Source organism: Lissotriton vulgaris, chromosome 3_1, assembly GCF_964263255.1.
Source record: "Lissotriton vulgaris chromosome 3_1, aLisVul1.2, whole genome shotgun sequence".
Lineage (NCBI taxonomy): Eukaryota > Metazoa > Chordata > Amphibia > Caudata > Salamandridae > Lissotriton > Lissotriton vulgaris.
This window is the reverse complement of record NC_141689.1, coordinates 457962336-457983569: the sequence shown is the minus strand read 5'-3', so window position 1 is coordinate 457983569 and position 21234 is coordinate 457962336.

The following is a 21234-nucleotide window of genomic DNA, read 5'->3' as shown; positions in this document are numbered from 1 at the left end:
TTGTTTTGCCCAAAACCCTGTCTATTATTTTTTATAGGAAGGTACATCAAAAACTATGGGTGGTTGCATGGCAATGCCCATGAAAAGTATTTTGCGTCAAGTCTGCATTAGAAAAGTATTTACAACAAGGGGTGGTGAGGGACAGAGTCTCTGAATTAAGCAGAAAGCTCTCACCCAGTCAAGAGATCAGGGCTGGATCCAACACCGTTTTTTAGCTCACTGCACCATCCCAGTTTCAGAACCTGGCTGTATGCAAATTAGTCTGTTCCTGTCCCAGTGCATGATGGGAACAGGGCAAACCAAACTACAAAAGCCAATTCTTACACTGGGAAGGAAACAAGCTCCCGGGGACCGGTTTCTGGCATTACAGCCGTCTTCGGCCCGGTTTGCTTGAATCCTGATGGTGCAATGAGCAAGGGTCTCACATCTGAGAATACCCTTCCACGCTTAGGGTGGACAAAAATATTTACAACAAGGGGTGGTGAGGGACAGAGTCTCTGAATTAAGCAGAAAGCTCTCACCCAGTCAAGAGATCAGGGCTGGATCCAACACCGTTTTTTAGCTCACTGCACCATCCCAGTTTCAGAACCTGGCTGTATGCAAATTAGTCTGTTCCTGTCCCAGTGCATGATGGGAACAGGGCAAACCAAACTACAAAAGCCAATTCTTACACTGGGAAGGAAACAAGCTCCCGGGGACCGGTTTCTGGCATTACAGCCGTCTTCGGCCCGGTTTGCTTGAATCCTGATGGTGCAATGAGCAAGGGTCTCACATCTGAGAATACCCTTCCACGCTTAGGGTGGACAAAAATATTTACAACAAGGGGTGGTGAGGGACAGAGTCTCTGAATTAAGCAGAAAGCTCTCACCCAGTCAAGAGATCAGGGCTGGATCCAACACCGTTTTTTAGCTCACTGCACCATCCCAGTTTCAGAACCTGGCTGTATGCAAATTAGTCTGTTCCTGTCCCAGTGCATGATGGGAACAGGGCAAACCAAACTACAAAAGCCAATTCTTACACTGGGAAGGAAACAAGCTCCCGGGGACCGGTTTCTGGCATTACAGCCGTCTTCGGCCCGGTTTGCTTGAATCCTGATGGTGCAATGAGCAAGGGTCTCACATCTGAGAAAATCCTCTGCTCCCATGCCCTAGGTACCTAGGACACCATTAACCAGGGACTTACAAGAGGTCGAAGAGCCGATTGGTGGGGTTGTATTTAGTGAAGGAGGACTGGCACAGGGGACCTGATTGGCAGGAACCATGTGCACTACTTTTAAAACCAGATCAAAACCAGACAGAAAGTTGGGACTAACCATGCAAAAGAGGCCCCTTCTCATGCATACCATCTGCCTTGGTGCGGGACCTACTCCTCAGCTGGCTGTAGTCCAGCTCCCTCCTCACGGTCTTCCGCATCCCTGTCTGTGGCTGCTTTGTTGGAGTGGCATCTCCTTCAGCACTCTGGGCCGACCCCACCTTATGGCCCAAACAAATCTGCTAAAGGAGCACGTTTCCTGGAGGTATAATTCCATGCCAGAAAGAGGATGGATGCAGGTTTAAGAGCTAGGGAGCCAGGAACTCACTGAGAGAATTCCGTCATCTTGGCCTTCCCAGCCTGCTTTCAAATGGCATTATTGTTTTGCCCAAAACCCTCTCTATTATTTTTTATAGGAAGGTACATCAAAAACTATGGGTGGTTGCATGGCAATGCCCATGAAAAGTATTTTGCGTCAAGTCTGCATTAGAAAAGTAGCGGAAATTCTTAGTAAATCTGGCCCCCAGTCTGCTGAAAGAAGCCAAATTCTCTGAGTGCAACACTGAATATAAAATGATGAATAACCAGGAAAAACAGATTGCGCGTTTCTCACAGTAATATCTCTTTTGCAAGGTCAACCTTATTGTCACACTCATAATCTTTTGTAACCTGGCTCCCTATGAACCCCTAGTTTCAATCAGTAGCAGCTCCTGGTGGGAGTGCTACCGTGCGGTTACGTGGGGCAGGAGAGGACCAGGGTGTAGTGTAGTAACACCGGAATATGGATAAATTCAGGTAAGTTGACAATTAAATCAATAAAACGAATTGGTTGCACACGCTGCATTGCATTTGGTGATGCAGTGAGCACAATTGAACTCTTTTTATTGATTTAATTGTCAATTTACCTGCATTCATTTGTATTCCGGTGTTTACAACCCCCACCTTGTCCCTCTCCTGCCCCGCGTCACTGCCCGGTAGCATTCCCACAAGGAGCCTCTACTTGAATCAATACCTCGTGAGGCAGAGTTCCAAGATGGATTCATTACATGAGCACTTGGATTGGATGCCAATGTGTGAAATAGGAAACCTAGGGCTGAGAAAAGTACTACATCTGATACACTGAATTATCGAATGTATAAATGGCCTATGTCTGGGAAATGAAGCACATTAAAGACATCAAACATATTTTATACACGAACAGACAATAGCGTAATATACAAGCATTACAAATAACTCATAATTTACTAAATGAAACCCCATGCTTCTGTAATTGTAAGATATTTGAATCTGCCCTTATTTTGGCACCAGATCAGAACACAGTCTCTCTGGCAGTTCTGCATGCCGTTTTATGTTGACAAGCACCAGAATAGGGAATTGTGGGCCATATGTATGTAGGACAAGATTTGCGATTCTGAATTAGCGGTTTTTACCGAATCGCTGATTCCAAATCGCAAATCAATATGTATGAAATTAATCGCAAATAAATAGCGAATCAGTAAAAATCGCTATATATCTGCGAGAAAGTGAAAAGCGATTCCTTAAAACGGAAAAATTCGCAAAATTCCGATTCCTTAAAAAGGAATCATCGCAAATTTGGGATTTTCGCTAAAAGCCAATCGGAATACTGGTGCAGTCTGATGACATCACTACCAGGAAGTAACAGACTACCCATGCTGCAACAGTGTTTGCTGAGGGAGACTCACAGAGAGGGAGAGCGGGAGACTGCAGACTGCTCCAGGCACACCATGGCTTAAAGTGGCAACAAGGAAATGGCTGGGACACAGCAGCAGGAAGGAGAATGTGCCAGAAAAGGGAAAATGAAGTTTTCTGAAGCTGAAATTGAGACCCTCATACAGGAGATGGTGCCTAACCACGATTTGCTTTTTGAAAAAAGTTCCCTGAAGGTGCCAGAGACCAGGAAAAGAAGGATTTGGGCTGACATACAGGCTAAAGTAAATGCCCTGGGAGTCACACACAGGAGTGTGGAGGTACTACGCAAGCGCTGGTACGACCTGCGCCAGCACTCCAAAGAAAAGCTAGCTGCCAGGATGGAGTAGTCACAGCTCACCGGTGGAGGGACATCAACTGTGCCAGAATCCACACCTCTGGAGGAACTTGTGGAGGGTACTCTGGTACCAGAGAGCGTGATGGGCGTGGCCGACCTAGACAGCTCGGACCAACAAGCATCCACACCAGGTAAGAATCATGCCATCATAACCCCAACCCCACCCCCCAGACTCCCTGCAGCAACCTAGAGGGTAGGGGAAGCACATTCAAAGCCAAAGCAGTTACAAAGGCAGTTACAGCAATGCATTATGTGAGATGCAGTCAAAAGTAAATCTAAGTTGTGTTAAGCAGTCACGTTAGTCAAAATTGGCATGTGCAGGTCAGGAAAGGGATAAGAATAAGTAATGTATACCCAAACGTTAAGACAATTTATTTCAAAATTGCAAATGAGTAAAGAAAATAAATGTGTGCTGTTCTGTCCACAGCACCAGCAACTACACAGCCAACAGGCAGTGGAACAGTGAGGGATCATCCAGACTCCGGAGATGCAGGGCAGGAGCCAGATACAGATGGGGAGGACAGACCTGTCAATCCTCCCAAGAGACAGAGGCATCACATAGTGAGGCCACTGGCACCAATGGAGGATGAGGCAGAGGACATTAATGCCAATTTGCAGTCCCAAGATACACAGCCACAGCAGGAGTCCAGGCCTCAGGACAGCCAACGTCTACAGGGCACAGGCAGGCCCAGACACCGCAGAGCCAGCAGCTTTGCAGAACAGGAAGAGGAATCAGTCTTTGCAGGCTTGGACTTAAACATGCTCCAGGTGCAGCGCCTGCAAGTGAAAAACATTAAGTTGTTACAGCGAGAGATGAGGACAGGGCTCAGGGGCATACAAGGAGAGGTGAGGGGCGCCATGCAAGAGCTGTGTGGAGAGCTATGTACAGAACGTGCTGCACGGCGCAGGGAGCAGCACCTCATGGACCGTTATACACGGGCCATGAATAGATTGGCCTCAGCCATCAACGTTTAATCCAGGTGCAGCATTATCATGCAGCGAGAATTCTCACATGGCATGCAAGACATCGACACTGCAGTCATGCAGGCAACATCTGCTCTGGACCAGCTGCGGGCCCTCCGTACAGCTGGCCCTGGAGTACTAACTCCCAGTAAATGTAAAATTGATACTTGTATAGCGCACTACTCACCCGCAAGGGTCTCAAGGCGCTTGTACGAATACCGCTGTGGAACCCGTCCTGGCTTTCCCTGTGAGGCATCCACTCCTGGGCACCCCCAGGGTGAAGGCCAAGCATCCTTAGCATTGTGGGGGCCGTTGTGGAGATTAAGCAAGCTATTGCCCAGAGTTGCAGAGTGGGACTCTATGATTAGAATCGGCACCGAGGTGAGAATTATCAGGTCCGTGGAATTTTGAGCCCAAGACCCGCCGAGACGAGGAATTGAACCCTGGTCCCAGGCTAGACCTCTGCATTAGGGTCTGCCGCTCTAACCATTGAGCCACACTTCTCCCAGTCTGTGCAGAGCAACAACACCTCACCACCCATCCAGGAGAGGCGCCGTAGTGGCAGGAGCAATAGGCCTGCTATGCACAATTAGAATGTCTTTGCCGTCACACCAGTTAATTTTTTGCACTGTGACTGGAACATGTGCATTTCATTTGGAGTGTTAGTAGTTGCCACAGAGGATATGTGGCATTGTTCATCATGCTAATTAAAAACAGTTACACCCATTAGAGTTGTCATTGTGTCATTATTTCTTACCTAGAAGTAGTTGCGCATGATCTCATCACGCCTCTGGCTGCCAGCTGCAGCACCAGCGACACCAGCTGCCATGCGTCCAGGTCCAGGCCCCTCCACGTCAGAGGATTCTGAATCGCTCAACTCCACTGCCGTGCCTTTCCTTTTGGCGATGTTGTGCTGCATGGCACATGCTACCACCATTTTGCAGCATGTTTCTGGGCTGTATTGGAGCGCTCCTCCGCTTTTATGAATGCAGCGAAATCTGCTCTTCAGTATGTTAAATGTTCTTTTGAATCGCTGCACACCAGCAGTTGTAGGATTGAGGTAGGGTGTCAAGATGAAGTCCCGGACTGCATAGGCACTGTCACCTGTGGTTAGAAATGTAAATGGTTAGTCACTGAAATGCACATGGTAGTTAGTAGTAATGTGTCCTATGTCTAAATGCATTTACCTAGTAAGTATCCCTCGCCAGATTCACCTCTTGAGAGTCTACGGTATAGCCCACCGTGTCTGTAAATAAACGCGTCATGTGTGCTGCCAGGATACTTTGCTGCTAGTTCAGTTATGATGTTTGTCGCATCACACACGTATGTTAAGTGAATTGTAGCATTTCCGGTTCTTGTATATGTACTCATTGTGTGAGGGGGGTGAAATAGCGATATGTGTCCCATCGATACATCCTATGACGTGGGGGAATTGGGCAATGTTGTAGAAGTCCAGCTTGGTCTGGGCTAGTTCCTGTGGGGTGCTGGGGAAGTGTATGTGGTGTTGCATTCTCTGTACCATGGCATCGAGGAATGCATGGAAAAAGCGCAACAGGGCACTTTGTGACACCCCTCCTACTGAGGCTATCACCCCCTCAAAACTACCTGAGGCCAGCAGGTGTAGTGAACACAGGATCTGGATGTGAGTGGCGATGGCTTGTGTCCTGCATCTGGGGTGTTCTAGATAGGGTCTGAGCTCTTCAATTAAATCTAGTATACTGTCTTCCTCCAGTCTGTAGTGGGTGTAGATGTCCTCCTTTGTGCGCTGGTAGATGGTGATGCGCTCATGGAATATCCTCTCCTGGCGCCTCCTTCTCTGCGCAGCAGCTCTCAGTCTTCGCTTCCTCTCAATGACATACAGCCCGGACATTGTGGAAAAGAGTCTGTTGCATTGTGGGATTCCTTATATACTTTGCACCTGGTTACCACCTCCTCCCACTTGGTGGTAATAGCGATTTCTTTAATTGCGATTTTGTTGAATTGGCAAATTGCGATTTTTTTATACATTCCATTGCAATTCCTTATTTGCAATTTTATTATTTGCGATTTTCGCTAACCCCATGATCGCAGAATAAGGAATCGCAAGGGAATTCGCAGAATTCTGGCTCACGCAATTAAAGGAATCGCTATTATAGCGATTCCTTAAATTGCGATGTATTTTTGCTTCATACATTGGAAACTGTGAATATTTGGTCGCAAATACTCTTTTTAGCGATTCGCAGCGTTTGCGACCAAAAATTAGCTTCATACATATGGCCCTTAATGTCTGTTTAAAGAATAGCTGATGTGCAATTTCTGTCCCATTACCCAGAAGAAGCTATAGAATTGCTTGTAAATGATAAAGAAGAAAATTATGTAAATGACATAAGGATCACATTTCTTTCAACTGATTATCACTTTATAGAGCAGGCGTGATGTTTGTTATTAGGTTAAATTCATATAATAATTCTTGGACATTAAAGTGTTCACCTTAACATTAGATATTTAACGTTGAATATGAAACTGTTAGTCTTACTTCCCTTGATTGACAGTTTGGGAGTTATAATGTGTTCACATATTTGTCATTTCAAATAAATTTGTTATTTCCTAATTATTATGTAAGAATTCATCAAACCCTTAATCATGACTAGAAAAGAAAACATGTTTAAATCATAATTGAGCAACATTTTACATGCACAGAGAACATAATTGGTGATCAGAGAACAATGAAAACATTCTTGACACGTTTTATTATTTTTGATTAGATTACTGTTCCACTGCCTCATAGCTTCAAATTATAATGACAAGAACAGACAGTATGGTAATTACCTCGGAAGTGCTTCCCAACTAGGAAATAATGCTGCCTCAATCAGTTTACAATCAAAGCCACGAAATGATGCTGCCAATCCAATAACCGCTGTTTCCTTAGCCACAGTGGCATTGATAAGGGCTCATCCTTTTCATCACCACTTAGTTCACTTAATTCTTACGTTTGCTGTGGGGGCGAACTGTCACATTGTGCACATTTTTTTCCATCAAAAGACTATCCAAACTGGACTTCCTCTGTGTTTTTAATTGTAATCAGAACGTTGGAATTTTGAGAGTTCCATTTAATATAATGACGTGGCTCAGGTCAAATAATTGCTGGTATAGACCTTCTTCTTCAACATTACCATGCTCCTCTTTTTGTTTCTTCCTTAGTTCTTAGGAATACTCTTATCTTAAGTGGGTGATATGTCAATAGTATTCTAGCCCTTCTGCCTTAGGATATAACTGTTGTTAAAAACCCTTTTCTTAATTTTAGGCCCTTGCATATGATTTAGGCCTGTAACTCAGAAAGAGGACATTTACCAACTGCTTTAGCTCTGGGCAGCCAGTCATAGTGCTATATTGGACTCTTGCATGGCAGGCTTGATTTGGAAGACAGGACCAGTTTTGGGGGCAGAGAGACGATTTCCCAAGGACTTTATATTTGTGTGATTTGACCTAGCTGAGCTGAGCAGTGGATTGAATTTCAGGGGGCCTTCACCAAGGTACAATATTTGGCCTCTGTCACTTTTTATTATATCACAACTTCCCCCACTCCTCCCCCTCTAACTCACACTAAATAAGCAATATTCTGCTCCAAATGTGTGTTATTTACTAATGGAATATGTGTATGTGTTACACAATCTTCCTAAAAGGCTTGGGAGGAATTACTTCGAGTGTGAAACCACCAGAGGAAATCAGTCAGTGCCCATGATGGTGGAATCTCTGCTATAAATTGTGGACAGTGAAAATGTACATTTCTAGTGCCCACATAACTTATCCCTCTAACATATCATTGTGGCAGATCAGCCACTTATTGAGTGGCCAATGCAAAGCCATTTCTGGTACACCTACCTCTGATCATTTCATGATACATCTGTAGATGCCTGTTTTGTTGAATCCACTATTCCTGTCACTCCTAGTTCGGTCAACGTGCTACCGGATATGCAGACACAACTCTTTGAGTTTCACTGCATACTGTGCATTATTCCATTAATCTATCGCAGGACGTTTTTTCACACAGACACTTCGGGCCACATGTACCACAGGTGTTAGAGGCCGCAAACAGAGTAACCCTATTACTGACTTGCAAAATAGAGTTTGCGAGTTGGTATTAGGAAGGGGCGTGTCAAGGGCATCCCTTCCTAATAGTGAGCCTCACAACATTTATAAATCATTCACAATCAGAATAGGGTCGCAAAACATTTGCAGTTTATCTCCTACTTCAAGTAGGTGGTAAGCAAGTCGCTGACTAGCCACTTTGTGTATGGTAGCAAAAAACGTTTTTTAAGGGTAGGCAATGGTTTGTTTCATTTTCTTTTTTTAAACACATCACGATTTCCTTTAAGAAAAACAGGCAGAATTAAAAAAAAAAGTTGCTTATTTGGAAGCAAACACAGACATGGTGGTCTGCGGTCCCCAGCAAGGCACCATCTCTGTGTTTTAGGCAAATCCCAATGGGTCACAAATTGCAACTACCTCATGAATATTGATGAGGTAGGTCAATTGAGACCCCATTAGGAATGGCTAAATGTGTCTGAGACACATCACTCACAAATACAAGAGAGACACCTTTCTAAAGAAGAAAGGGACAAGGTAGTGTCAAGCTCAAACAAAAGTTGTTCCCTTTTTCCTCCTTTTGTTATGTATGTATCAAAAAAGTTGAGTTCTAAAACTAATAACTATTTGGATAAAAACAAATGAACATAACACTACACAACTTGTTTAGCAATCAATACAACTTTGAAATCCTTCCATATGGATAAGTAACAGAGAATTAAATATATAACCAATCACTTTTATAGGCCTCCAATATAGTAAAAAAATATATTTATTTGTATTCATAACTGTTTTTATTGAGTTTCAATCAAGAAAAAGACTTGCAATAAAATACATAAAGAGGGTTAAACACATATACATACATGGCATATTTACTTCACATTCATTACATATTCATACCTCAAAATCATCATCTAATATCGTATTATTCAATTCAGTTCGATTTAGTCTTTATTTCGATCGTTCAGATCATAAAATATACATGCAAATACACAATACCACTATAAAAGTCATACATTTAGACGCGATCACTAAATTATTACAACATAGTGCATCAGAATAAATAGGAGCTCATAAGTATAATAACATGGTTGAAAAAAACAGTCAGTTAAAAAGAGACAGATAGATTATTATAAAAGTAAAATCTTCATAAAATACTATACTAATGCCAGAAATAGCAGCAATAGTAGGTTAGAGCTGGTGTATAGCAGCAGTTGTTTTTAAGAAATTAGACCATATTCTCCACATCCAACTAAAACAGTTCGCTATGGCTATCACAATGGGCTCTTGAGCACAGGTCTTCAATATTCTTAGAGCAGTTTACAAATTACCTAGTGTCCATATTATAGCAGATTGGTTTGAGCCACTTGATACATGGGAACTTAAAAGCTGGACATGCAGACAATATATGTGGTATCGTTTTGTCCTGGTCCTGACAGAATACACATTTACTTTCTCGGATTTTATTCCATTTGGTAGTAAAAGATTTAACTGGTAAAATGCTTACTTGGAATTGATAAAAAAAGTTTCCTATCGCCGGGCTTCGTGATAAAATCCCAGAAGCTTTCAAACATGGGCTCAGGCTCATGATCGAGAAAGGTGCTGGTCAGTATTTGATTTCCAGTGGATCGCATATTGTTTAATTTGATCATAGATCAATATGCCTCTTTAAAAACTTTTTTAGGACAACATGTTGCCACTCGGTTATCCCATAAATGGGACATGCCCATATTCACGAGGGAACATTTTATCTTTTGCCAACTGATCTTATGTGATGTATCTGCAACTCTGACATCTTTGAGCGCATTAGCAAAATGTATCAGCTCCGGGGTTGACCATAGTCTTCACCAGAGAGCAGGAGGTCTAATTCTTACAACCTCTACCAGCGTTTGTTACATCCCTAGTCATGGTATAATGGTTTAAGTGGTGTAGTCTGGGAGAGGCAAGTTATACTCCTCACAAACTTATTCTGGGCTAGAGTGAGTGATGAAACATTCTCAAAGCACTGGAGTTCTGCACCATAAAGGGTAGAGGCCAAAACCTTTGTATTATATATCTTTAGGACAGGGCCTATTGGCTTAGTGTAGGAGCGCCTATGCTCACTTAATAGTGCTCCTATCATTTGTGAGTACTTGAGTGCCAATAAATCCATCTAGGGCTTCCAATTTAGCTTTCTACTCAATATGATCCCCAGGTAGGTTAATACGTCTGTTTGTTCCTGTGGGACCTCATTCATAAAAACCCTACCCGTAACCATCTTGTGCTTGTGCAGAACCATGAACTTGGTTTTGTCTACATTTACCTTTAACTCATGCTCTCTACAGAAGTCCTCAAAACTACAGAGTACGTGCTGCAACACCTTTTGAGTTTTATTAGTATTAAGGTATCGTCAGCAAACATGAGTATAGGGACCTTTGAGCCAGCTAGTGACAGAGCATCGGTAGGATGTGCTATTAAGTGGTTAACAACCCCATTTATAAACAAGGAAAATAGGGTAGGGGCCAAAACACACCCTTGACGTACCCCTTTTAGGATTGAAAACCTTGGAGTGGTATTGCCCTGGGCACCCCATCGTACCTGTGCAAAATTAGCTTCATGCAATGTGGCTGTAAGTGATAATAGTTCCAAAGGCATTTCTAAGTCTTTTAAAACTAGCCAGAGCTTTTTACATGGAACAGTGTTGAATGCTGATTTTAAATCAACAAAGGCGGCATATATAGTGCTACCAGCTAGAATTACGCCACGCCATTAAATTAAAATAAAATAAAAGACCTGGTTGATGGTGCTTACGTGAGCCCTAAATCCTGCCTGAAAGCGAGATAGTATGTTGTTGTCATCAATCCACAACTGGATTCTTTTCAGAAGTAGCCTGGCCATAGTTTTTTGTGTAGAATCTATTAAACCAATGGGCCTGCAATTACTAGGACTAGAGCAATCCCCCTTTTTATAAAATGGCAAAATGTCAGCTCCTCGCCAGGAGTCCGGTATATTTGCTTCACAAGCAATTGCATCCACGAGCAACTGGAGATACTGTAGCCAGTTATCTTTGTCATGAGTGAGGAAGTCCACCGGAATGCCGTCAGGGCCCTGTGCTCTGGCCCTTGGTGCTGCATTCAAGGCAGTTTCCACCTCCCACTTTGTTAAAAACAGTGGTGAATCTGGCTGTAATGGAACAGTTTTTCGCCAACATCACTAACCCCAACAACAAATTGCTCCTCGAAGAAGGAAATCCACTTATCAGGGGCAACATGGTTTTGGGGTGCTTAACCCATTCCCCCTCGGCCCAATTTGACTAACTGACAGAACGTTTGCATATTCTTCTCTTTGCTGGCTTCCAAAAGGTCCAACCATCTTAGCTCGTCCCAGGACTTTTTTGCAACCAATTGAGTGTGTTTATACAACTTCCGTTGGGTCTTGATGGTTCCCAAATTTTTGGATCTAATAGCATGGGTCAATTGCTTGTACGCACCTCTATATGACTTATTGCAGCAATGATCATGCTTCGGGTAGGTCTTATTGCTAGTTTTATAGCGTTTAATAAAAAAGATCTTGATCTTATCAAACATATCTTTATGGGCTTGAGTGATACTACATTCAATTCAGCCTGCGTAGAGAATCTTTGAAGATCAACTAGTGTACTCTGTACTACATTCTTCATCTAGGCAAGTGATATTTGATTTCTGACAACCCTTGTCCATTTAATCCTACTTACATTACACATGATAACATCAGCAATCGTCGTTACAAAATTGGGGTTGTGCAATAGCATAACCTGGAACTGTCATTGTTAGCAGCAATGGATTATGGTCACTTAAGTTTCGGGTGCGTGCCTCCATATCCATTAGAGAGGACCAATTCGCAAGGTTTAAAAAAATATAATCAATACAGCTGCTTCTCATGTCATTGCTGTATGTTTGTGAGCCCTGGGGATCTGAGGGTGTTTTCCCATTCACAGCCCTTATGCCCTTCTCCAAGCTCTAATCAACAAAGAACAAGTGCCTATACTGATAATAATTTCGAAAGGTTTGGCCACCAGAACAAAGAAGGTTTTTCAGGGCTGGGGTGTGCTTATAAATGGCTTTTTATTTTTAACATCTAAGTCAAAGAAGAAAAAAGTATATTTGTCTTAATCATATACAATTGAACAAAAACAACATTTTTTATAAACACAGGAAAAATTATGGACAAAAAACAGTGAGGCGTTAAAATCCAACTTGCATACCAAATTCATTCATATCACAATCATACCTTGCCATTCATACACAAAACACATACAAATACACAACACGACTAGATAAAAATATATAATCGTGTTGGGTATTAGGTCTGCTGCAATATGTACAGTTATATATACAATTTATACAGTGACTTTACCGGTATAAATCAAATAGATCAACAGAATCAAGAACAAAATCAAAAACAATATATACAACAATTTATAGCCGGTAATGTGACAATATGTTCACACTACGGGAAGAACCACAAGGGAGCAGACACTGGACATGAAGGGGCCTACGCGTTTCAAATCCCTATGGGTTGGGAGGGATTCTCATCAGGGCCAGGTAGCTCACTATGGAGAGTATCCGAGAGAGGGGTAACACCTTAAATATATGCGGTAGCCACGTTGTTGTGGGTTCAAACTGAAAAATAGGCGATTAGATGAAGCTGGATGGCCCGGGGATCGTGAGTGTTCACGTCCAAGAACAGGATCGTGGATTGAAAAGAATTCGTTGATTTTCTGCCTCTGGCGGTGTAGAGCAATGGATGTTTCGAAAAGATCACCGGCGTCTCCAACAGCACTAGTCTCTCGCACATGCGCACAGGGGATCAACCTGTAAAATCAATTTGGACCCTAAAGGCAAATCAGCTACATCGAGCCCTCTCGTTCTGCTAATAACCAGCGGGGCAGAACTGCTCCTATTTGCTGCCTCAATAGATACAGATTCAACTACTAAGTCTGTATGGGATGGTGGAAAAGAGTTCATTTGGCATCAATCTACACTTTGTAATGTGGAAACCACAGTACAGGTTTCAGTTGTATTACTTGTTAGTTGAAGGACAGAGCTGACAGGGGAATTAAGTTTCATCCTGATGTTTGTTAAAATCATATGTGATGTCCTCAAGTCAAACGTCACTAAGTTCTCTACCATAGCAGCGTTATAAGCGTAAGGCAAACATAGTCAGTGTTATGACCCAAGGGAGTGAACCTTCTAGCAGAAGATATATCTTCTCTAATTATAGCAAAACATTTTCGTACGTGTCTTAACGATTGCGTACATTTATTAATTAGAGATTCTTCATCTTCTCTGGTTGTACTAGAGGGGATTTTAGGGACATTGATCAAAACAAATTTCAGTTTTGCCAGATCAGTTAAGGGTCTCTCTTGGCTAGCAGATCTATCGATTGCAAGAGTTCCAAACGATTGACCATGGCGAGGAGTCATGCGTTGTTCCCTTCTAGGTCCCTTATTGTGCGAGCATCTACCTCCATATACAGCAGGAGTTTTAACCCTTTCCCTGCTCATGAGCTCGTCATGAGGCACAGTGGAGCTGTGCTTATGACGAGCTGAGCTCGTCATGAACAATGGGATACGATGAGGATCAGCACAGGAGGGAAAAAACCATTAGCAGCCAAGGTGTTAATAGTGGAAGACTGTAGATTTGACGGGCCAAAATGAGCTCTCTTTTACCTTAGTGTATGGGGCCCTGTGGTATCATTATTGCTACTTGTTGTACCTGTGCCTACCTTAGTCTGAGCACTAGAATTAAGATGAGACACTTGAGACTGTGAGTTACTAAACTTCAGTGAGGTAGAGAGCACATCAATCATACCCTTAAGTGTATTCACTTCCCCTGAGAGAGATTTAATCTGTTCTTTTGATCCCACTAATTCACCAATAGACTGGTCAAGACAAAAGGACTTACATGGGCAGATCAAAGTAGCACTCTTAAATACGTATGAGGGTAAAATCCGTTCCGCTTGCGGATTTTCGGCAAATTCGAAATCCGCGAATTCTCGCGAATTTGCCAAAAATGCGCAAATTCGCACGCAGCGGATGTTTTTGCTTGGTTGCGCTTGACAAATACAATATTGCGGCGCGCGGTGTTCACTTACCGACATTCAGCGTTTGAAGAGTTGTTTTTCTCCATGTTTGCGTGTGCTGCGCCATTTTGGATCTTGCTGCGGGATCCCGTAGGAGTTTGTCGACCGCGATTACGTCATCGCGGCTTGCCACCTTGCACAGCGAGAGTTTGTCAACGCGTGTACCTCATAAAGGCCCGTGATCACGCATCGCGGGAGTAAACATTTGCGAACACGTAGACTTGGCGGGCAGCAACAATCTCGTGTTTGCGAAATTGCAAAATTTGCAATTCTGCACAAGAAATCCACCAGCAGGCAGCATAAACCTTCTGAAAATGATGATTTTTATCAGAATAACTCCTCAGGTTGACATTTGCCTGCACTTTTTTTTGCAAGGAGTCCATTTTGGGGGGGGGGGTGGAAGGAAGTGCCCCACAACTTCCTGTTCCTGTCCAGCAGGCTCCTCCCAGTGCTTTGTTCATGTCCTGGGCACTTTGATTTGGATCTTGACCTGGAAGGATTACTTTTTGTGGATGCTGCTGGATATTTGGATTTGAGGCCTTTTTGACTTTCTTTGGATCACTTTTGGATTCGAAATTTCACAAGTAAGTTTGTTTGGGGCATTACAGTTGCCGCAACTACAATTTTGGAACTTTTTCAGAACATTAAATAAAATATATTGTGGGTACCCACAGTTTCCAGTAGGACCAGGGTTAGTTATTGGTGCATGATACAACTGTTTTGTTGAATTTCAACATGATTCAGGGCATGGATGGCATTGGATTGTGGTAATTTTTGTGTGTTTTTCGATTTTTTGGCTGTTGTTGGGGCCTTTTGCCCAGGGGTACTCAGTGGTACATGGACTCAGTCTTGCTGTGGGGTCTCTTTAATGTAAACATCATGGAGGGCATGGATGACATTGGATTGTGGTGTTTTTTGTGAGTTTTTCGATTTTTTGGGGTGTCGATGGGGCATGGCCATGTGGGTGGGTGCCATTTTGAGGACTGGTACAGGCAGGGCCTGGCCATGTGGTGGGGGTCAAGGGGCCATTTTGAAGCCAGGCAGTGTGCTTTGCGCCATAGGCCTGCATCCAATGTGCCTTGCTTTCATCCATTATGCCCAGGGTTACTCAGTAGTGCATGGGCCTAGTCTTTCTGTGGGGTGTCGTGACTTTAAACATCATTGAGGGCATGGATGGCATTGGATTGTGGTGATTTTTATGTGGTTTTCGATTTTTTGGCTGTTGTTGGGGCCTTTTGCCCAGGGGTACTCAGTGGTGCATGGACTGAGTGTTTCTGTGGGGTCTCTTTAATGTAAACATCATGGAGGGCATGGATGGCATTGGAATGTGGTGAGTTTTGTGTGTTTTTCGATATTTTGGGGTGTTGATGGGGCATGGCCATGTGGGTGGGGGCCATTTTGAGGACTGGTATAGGCAGGGCCTGGCCATGTGGTGGGGGTCAAGGGGCCATTTTGAAGCCAGGCAGTGTGCTTTGTGCCATAGGCCTGCATCCAATGTGCCTTGCTTTCATCCATTATGCCCAGGGTTACTCAGTGGTGCATGGGCCTTGTCTTTCTGTGGGGTGTCTTGAATTTAAACATCATTGAGGGCACGGATGGTATTGTATTGTGGTGATTTTTATGTGTTTTTCGATTTTTTGGCTGTTGTTGGGGCCTTTTGCCCAGGGGTACTCTGTGGTGCATGGACTGAGTCTTTCTGTGGGGTCTCTTTAATGTAAACATCATGGAGGGCATGGATGGCATTGGATTGTGGTGATTTATATGTGTTTTTCAATTTTTTGGGGTGGTGTTGGGACCTGTCCATGTGGGTGGGGGCCAATTTGAGGCCTGGTCCAGGCAGGGCCTGGCCATGTGGGTGGGGGGCTAGGGGCCATTTTGAAGCCAGGCAGTGTGCTTTGTTGTACCATAGGCCTGCACCCAGTCTACCATGCTTTCATCCATTATGCCCAGGGGTACTCTGTCAGTGTTGCATTTTATTGGTCTTTCCATTTTGGGGGGTGGGTATAATAAAAATGCTTACTTGCAAACTATTAATTGAAGCGCTACATATGCAACATTTATTTAACGGATGTTCCTCTGGCTTCGTTTGCTTTTAGGTGCAGAAAGACGGATCATCAGCCTCATTGTTCCTCATCAGTGCCAGGAACAAGTCCTGCTGCGGTGTGTGCAGCACAACGTCACATGTGGCCACAGACAACTCTGCAACTTGTGCAACTGCGGCCTGCTGTTCTGACATCTGAAGAAGATGGCCCCCAAAAAAGTTGCCCGTAGCTCCTCTAGCAAGAAAGTTGGAGCAGAAGAAGCAAGTGGCGCCACTTACCAAGGAGACTGGTGTGCCGACCGCCGCATTTTTTGGGAAAAATAAGTACGCCTGCAGCAGCAGCGGGGTCTGCTGGGGACCAAGCTGGGAGCAGCACCTCCGCTCCATTGGGCTCAGTGCCACCACCACCACGCCAACTTAGGTCCAAGCCCTTGAGTGCTGCAGAGGCAGCCAGTATAGTCAATCACCATCGACCAGTGATGTTGGCTCATCGTAAGAAAGTAGCAGCATCCCTCAATCAACACAGGTTGTTGTAACTCATCTGATGAGTGTTCAACAACCACAGCCACAACAACAACCACATGTGCAAGTACAAGCCCAAGTACATGTGAAAGGAGAGGCGGCACAATGAGAGGCGCAAGCAGAGGTGCATGGAGCGGCACAAGTGCCCACAATAGTTGTTCCTTCCAAAGTAGGGGCACATCAGGAAATCGACATTCAAGCTGAGGTATCATTTGAGGAAGCCACTCCTCCTCATGATTCCTTGTCTTCCAGATCCCCAGCAAGGAAAAGATCAAGGATGGTGTCTACATCTTCTTTAAGCCCCCTTCCTTCTGATGATATGGATGAAAATTGGGAACCACCAGTGCCGTCTGAAAGTGAGGCCCACCATGATCTGACAAAGGTAGCTAAGCGTAAAAGCAAGGTCCCTGAAAGTCTCATAGATATGGAGTGATGATGACGCTGAACAAGAAGTGGCGTATACTCCTGCTGATGAAGACTCTCACGACGACGACGCAGTCATCATAGACGTCACTCCAGCCTCAGCGGGCATGCAGCAAACAGACATTTTTACCCTATCCCGAAATGCTGCTGAGCGTGATGTTGGCGACGTGTCAATGGGACTACCACCAATGCAGTTAACTAGTACACCACCACCTACAGCTTCCATATTTTCTCGCCAGAAGGGACCTCCATCCACCTCGACCTCCATTTTCACAATTAGTGGTGCTGTAAGTGCACAACGTGGTAAATTTCGGCAACACACATCCTCCACTTCATCTGGCATTAGCATTCCCAGTATCGCCTCCTCCGCCCCCCACAGACATTTGAAGTCCGCAGTTTGGGACTTCTTTAGTGTTAGCCCAACAAGGGAAAACATAGCCATTTGTACCATTTGTGAGGTTCGAGTTAGTCGTGGTAAGCTTGGTACCAACTATGGTACCGGAGGCCAGAGAGGTCATCTTGAGAGACAGCACACTGTCAAATGGCATGCGCACCTAAGGGAGATCAAGGAAGGTCGAATTGCAAATCAACAAATTTTATCCGTTGATGTTTCATCTGATGATGACGAGGAGGACGAAGCGTCAAACATTTCTTCAGTTACACCCAGTACCCCTGTCAGCAGCACACCCCCTGAAAGATATATGAGCCACACTAAGAGTGTGGGAGAGAGTGAGACACCAATGCGAAAAAGTTCATCATCACTGAGCGTAACTGGGTCGAAGAAGTCATCATCACCCCGTAAAATGGTCCAGCCCACCATTAGAAGCATGTTGTTTTCAGACGCGCCATTTGAACGCAACCACCCAATGACGCGTCTGTATTAAGGGTGGGCGTAGTTCGCGTAGTAGCGCTACGCGAAGCTACATGAAGTGCACTTCGCACTACGCGAACTTCACGTAGCACTACGCGAGCTGCGTAGTAGCATGTTCGCACTGTGCAAGATGCGTTTTCAATGATTGCACAGTGCGGACAAGCATCCGGCACTGTGCAATCATTGAAAACGGCATCTTGCACAGTGCGAGCTGTAGTTTTCTGCTGCTCGAGTAGATTATTACTCGATCTGCAGCTTTCTCAATGTGAACTGGTAGTTTCTCATTGAGAGTGGTCGCGAGCATGCACAACCACTCACAATGAGAAACCTTGCCCTCCCTGCGTTGAGAATCTCGCCGGGATGTAATTTAGCTTGCTCGCGGTCGCGAACATGACGTTCAGGAATGCGAACAAGCAAAAAATTAGTCCTGCACTACGCTACGCCGCACTACGCATGTTCGCACTGTGCTACGTGCAGCTCGCGTAGTGCGAAGTAGCGCAAACTTCGCAAACTCCGCGAGCGTAGCGTAGTGCTTCGCCCAGGCCTAGTCTGTATAACACTAAGCTGGCTAAAATGCTAGCACTGGACCTTCTGCCTTTTTCTTTTGTGGAAGGGGTGGGTTTTCTTGAAATGTTGGCAATGCTCTGCCCTAAATGGGAGGTTCCTAGCGGGTTCTATTTTGCCAGAGTTGCGGTTCCAGCACTACATGAAGATGTGCCGGAGGTGATTGGGGCAGCTTTGCAGAAGAGTGCTGTTCACACTATACATCTGACAACAGACATGTGGACTAGTTGCCAAGCCCTTGATGACATGTGCATCACTGCACACTGGGTCTCTTTTTCAGGGGTTACAGCAAAGCTAAACGCAGGTGTTGACCCGGAGAAAGTTTTTAAAGCTGCTCGGAAACATGCAACACTAGCCATGTTTGCCATGGAGAAAAATCATACAGGAGAAAACATTTTGGATGAGTTTAACACAGAGGTCTTTCAATGGCTGTCCCTAAGAAAACGCATGATTGGCTATGTTTCCATGGATAATGGCGCCAATGTAGTTGAGGCCATGGATAAGGGTAACTATTTCAGAGCGCCGTGGTTGGCACACTGTATAAACCTGGTTGTTAAAAAATTCTTGAGTGAAGAAAGTCCAGTCTACGAGTTACTGACCACCTGCCGAAGAATGTGCACACATTTCAAGGCCCGGAAGCAGCTGAGGTGCCTGCAACATGAACATAAAGTGCCAGTGAAAGCACTCATCCAGGAGGTGGTAACACGTTGGAACTCAACCTTCTATATGTTTGAGCGTCTGTATGAGCAGTATGCGGTAGTCGATCAGTATTTTTTTAAACTGGGTACACCTATGATAGACCTGAGGATACAAGTGGAGCAATGGGAGCTAGTTAAAAGCCTGACAGACATGCTTCGTCCTTTTGAGGTCTTCACAAGTGCAGTCAGCAGGGAGGACTGTAATTTAGGAAAAGCTATCCCATTGTTGTGCATTCTAGAGCACCAACTGAAGGCGGTGTCTTCTACGTTTCAAAAAGATGGAAAGCAAGAAGGATTTGAGTTGGCGGAGAAGTTATTACAGCGCCTACTTCACGATGAACATCTTCTAAAGATCCACACAGAACAGCATTACATTTCTGCTACTATTCTGGATCCACGGTACAAAAAGGCAGAGGAAGGCGGAGTATTCTTTCCTTTTGATGACGCAGATGTTACAAAGTACAAACATTGGGTAGCTGTGTCAGCCACTCGGTTTGAAAGAGAACGGCAGGAAATTGAAGGAAAAGGCAGTACATCAGCATCAGCAGGCCATCCAGAGTCAAAAAAATCCACTTCTGCATCTGTGGCAGAAGTGAGTGATTTTCCCTCTCAGCCGTTAACGACACCAGAAACCGTATCATCCGCACCAGACACAACAGTAATATTGTGTGAAGAAGAGGATTGGCTAACTCAGCTTGGGTTTGCTTCTCAAAAGGTCCCAGAAAAAGTAAGCAAAGTGGAGGAACCCTGGAGAACCTTGAGACGATGGTGCAGGCCTATCTGAATGACTCAACAGAGGTCTATGTTCATGATGACCCTTTGGCGTATTGGCATGGGAAAAGAGAAGTGTGGCCAGAGATCACCAACCTGGCTATAAATTACTTGTCTTGCCCACTCGCAAGCGTGTCTTCTGAACGTGTTTTCAGTGTTGCTGGTGGCATTGTAACTTCCAAAAGGACCCGCCTCTCGCCCAAAAATGTGGAGAGGTTAACAATGATCAAGAAGAATCAGCACTTCATACCACCAGATTACAAAATACGAGAATGCACGCATGAAGAAGACGAGGAGGACACCAACTTAGTGGAGTGGTGTGGCTCACTGGTTAGAGGCGGCAGACCCAAGAGCAGAGGACAGCCCGGGACCAGGGTTCAATTCCCGACGCGGCAGGGTCGTGGACCAGGGTCAGCGGACTCGATAATTCTCATCTCGGTGCCTTCTCTAACCAGGGATCACACTCGGCAACTCTGGGCAGTAGCCTGCCTCATCTCCACAACGGCCCCCCACATACGCCGGGGATGCCTGGTTTCACCTTGGAGATACCCAGTAGGGACCATCTCGCAGGGAAAGCCAGGACGGGTTCCCCAGCGGTCTACTGCGCAGAGATACTCCTTCAGGAGTCGATTCTAGTGCATTACAAACCCACAATTCATTAATTAATTAAAGATGAGGGAAGTTCTTCTCTGTTAACTGACCTACTCCCGTCTGAATTCGCAGAGTTTGAGGATGAGCTCTTCTTCCCTGACACCGAGCCCTGAAAATGAGTCAATGAATCATTAACTTTCTTTTTCGTCCTTATTCACTTTTATTCCTGTGTGTCTGTCTTTCTTTGTTTTGCAAAATCTATATAAAAAACTTTAATCAACTAATCACAAAAACAAGCCCATCAGCA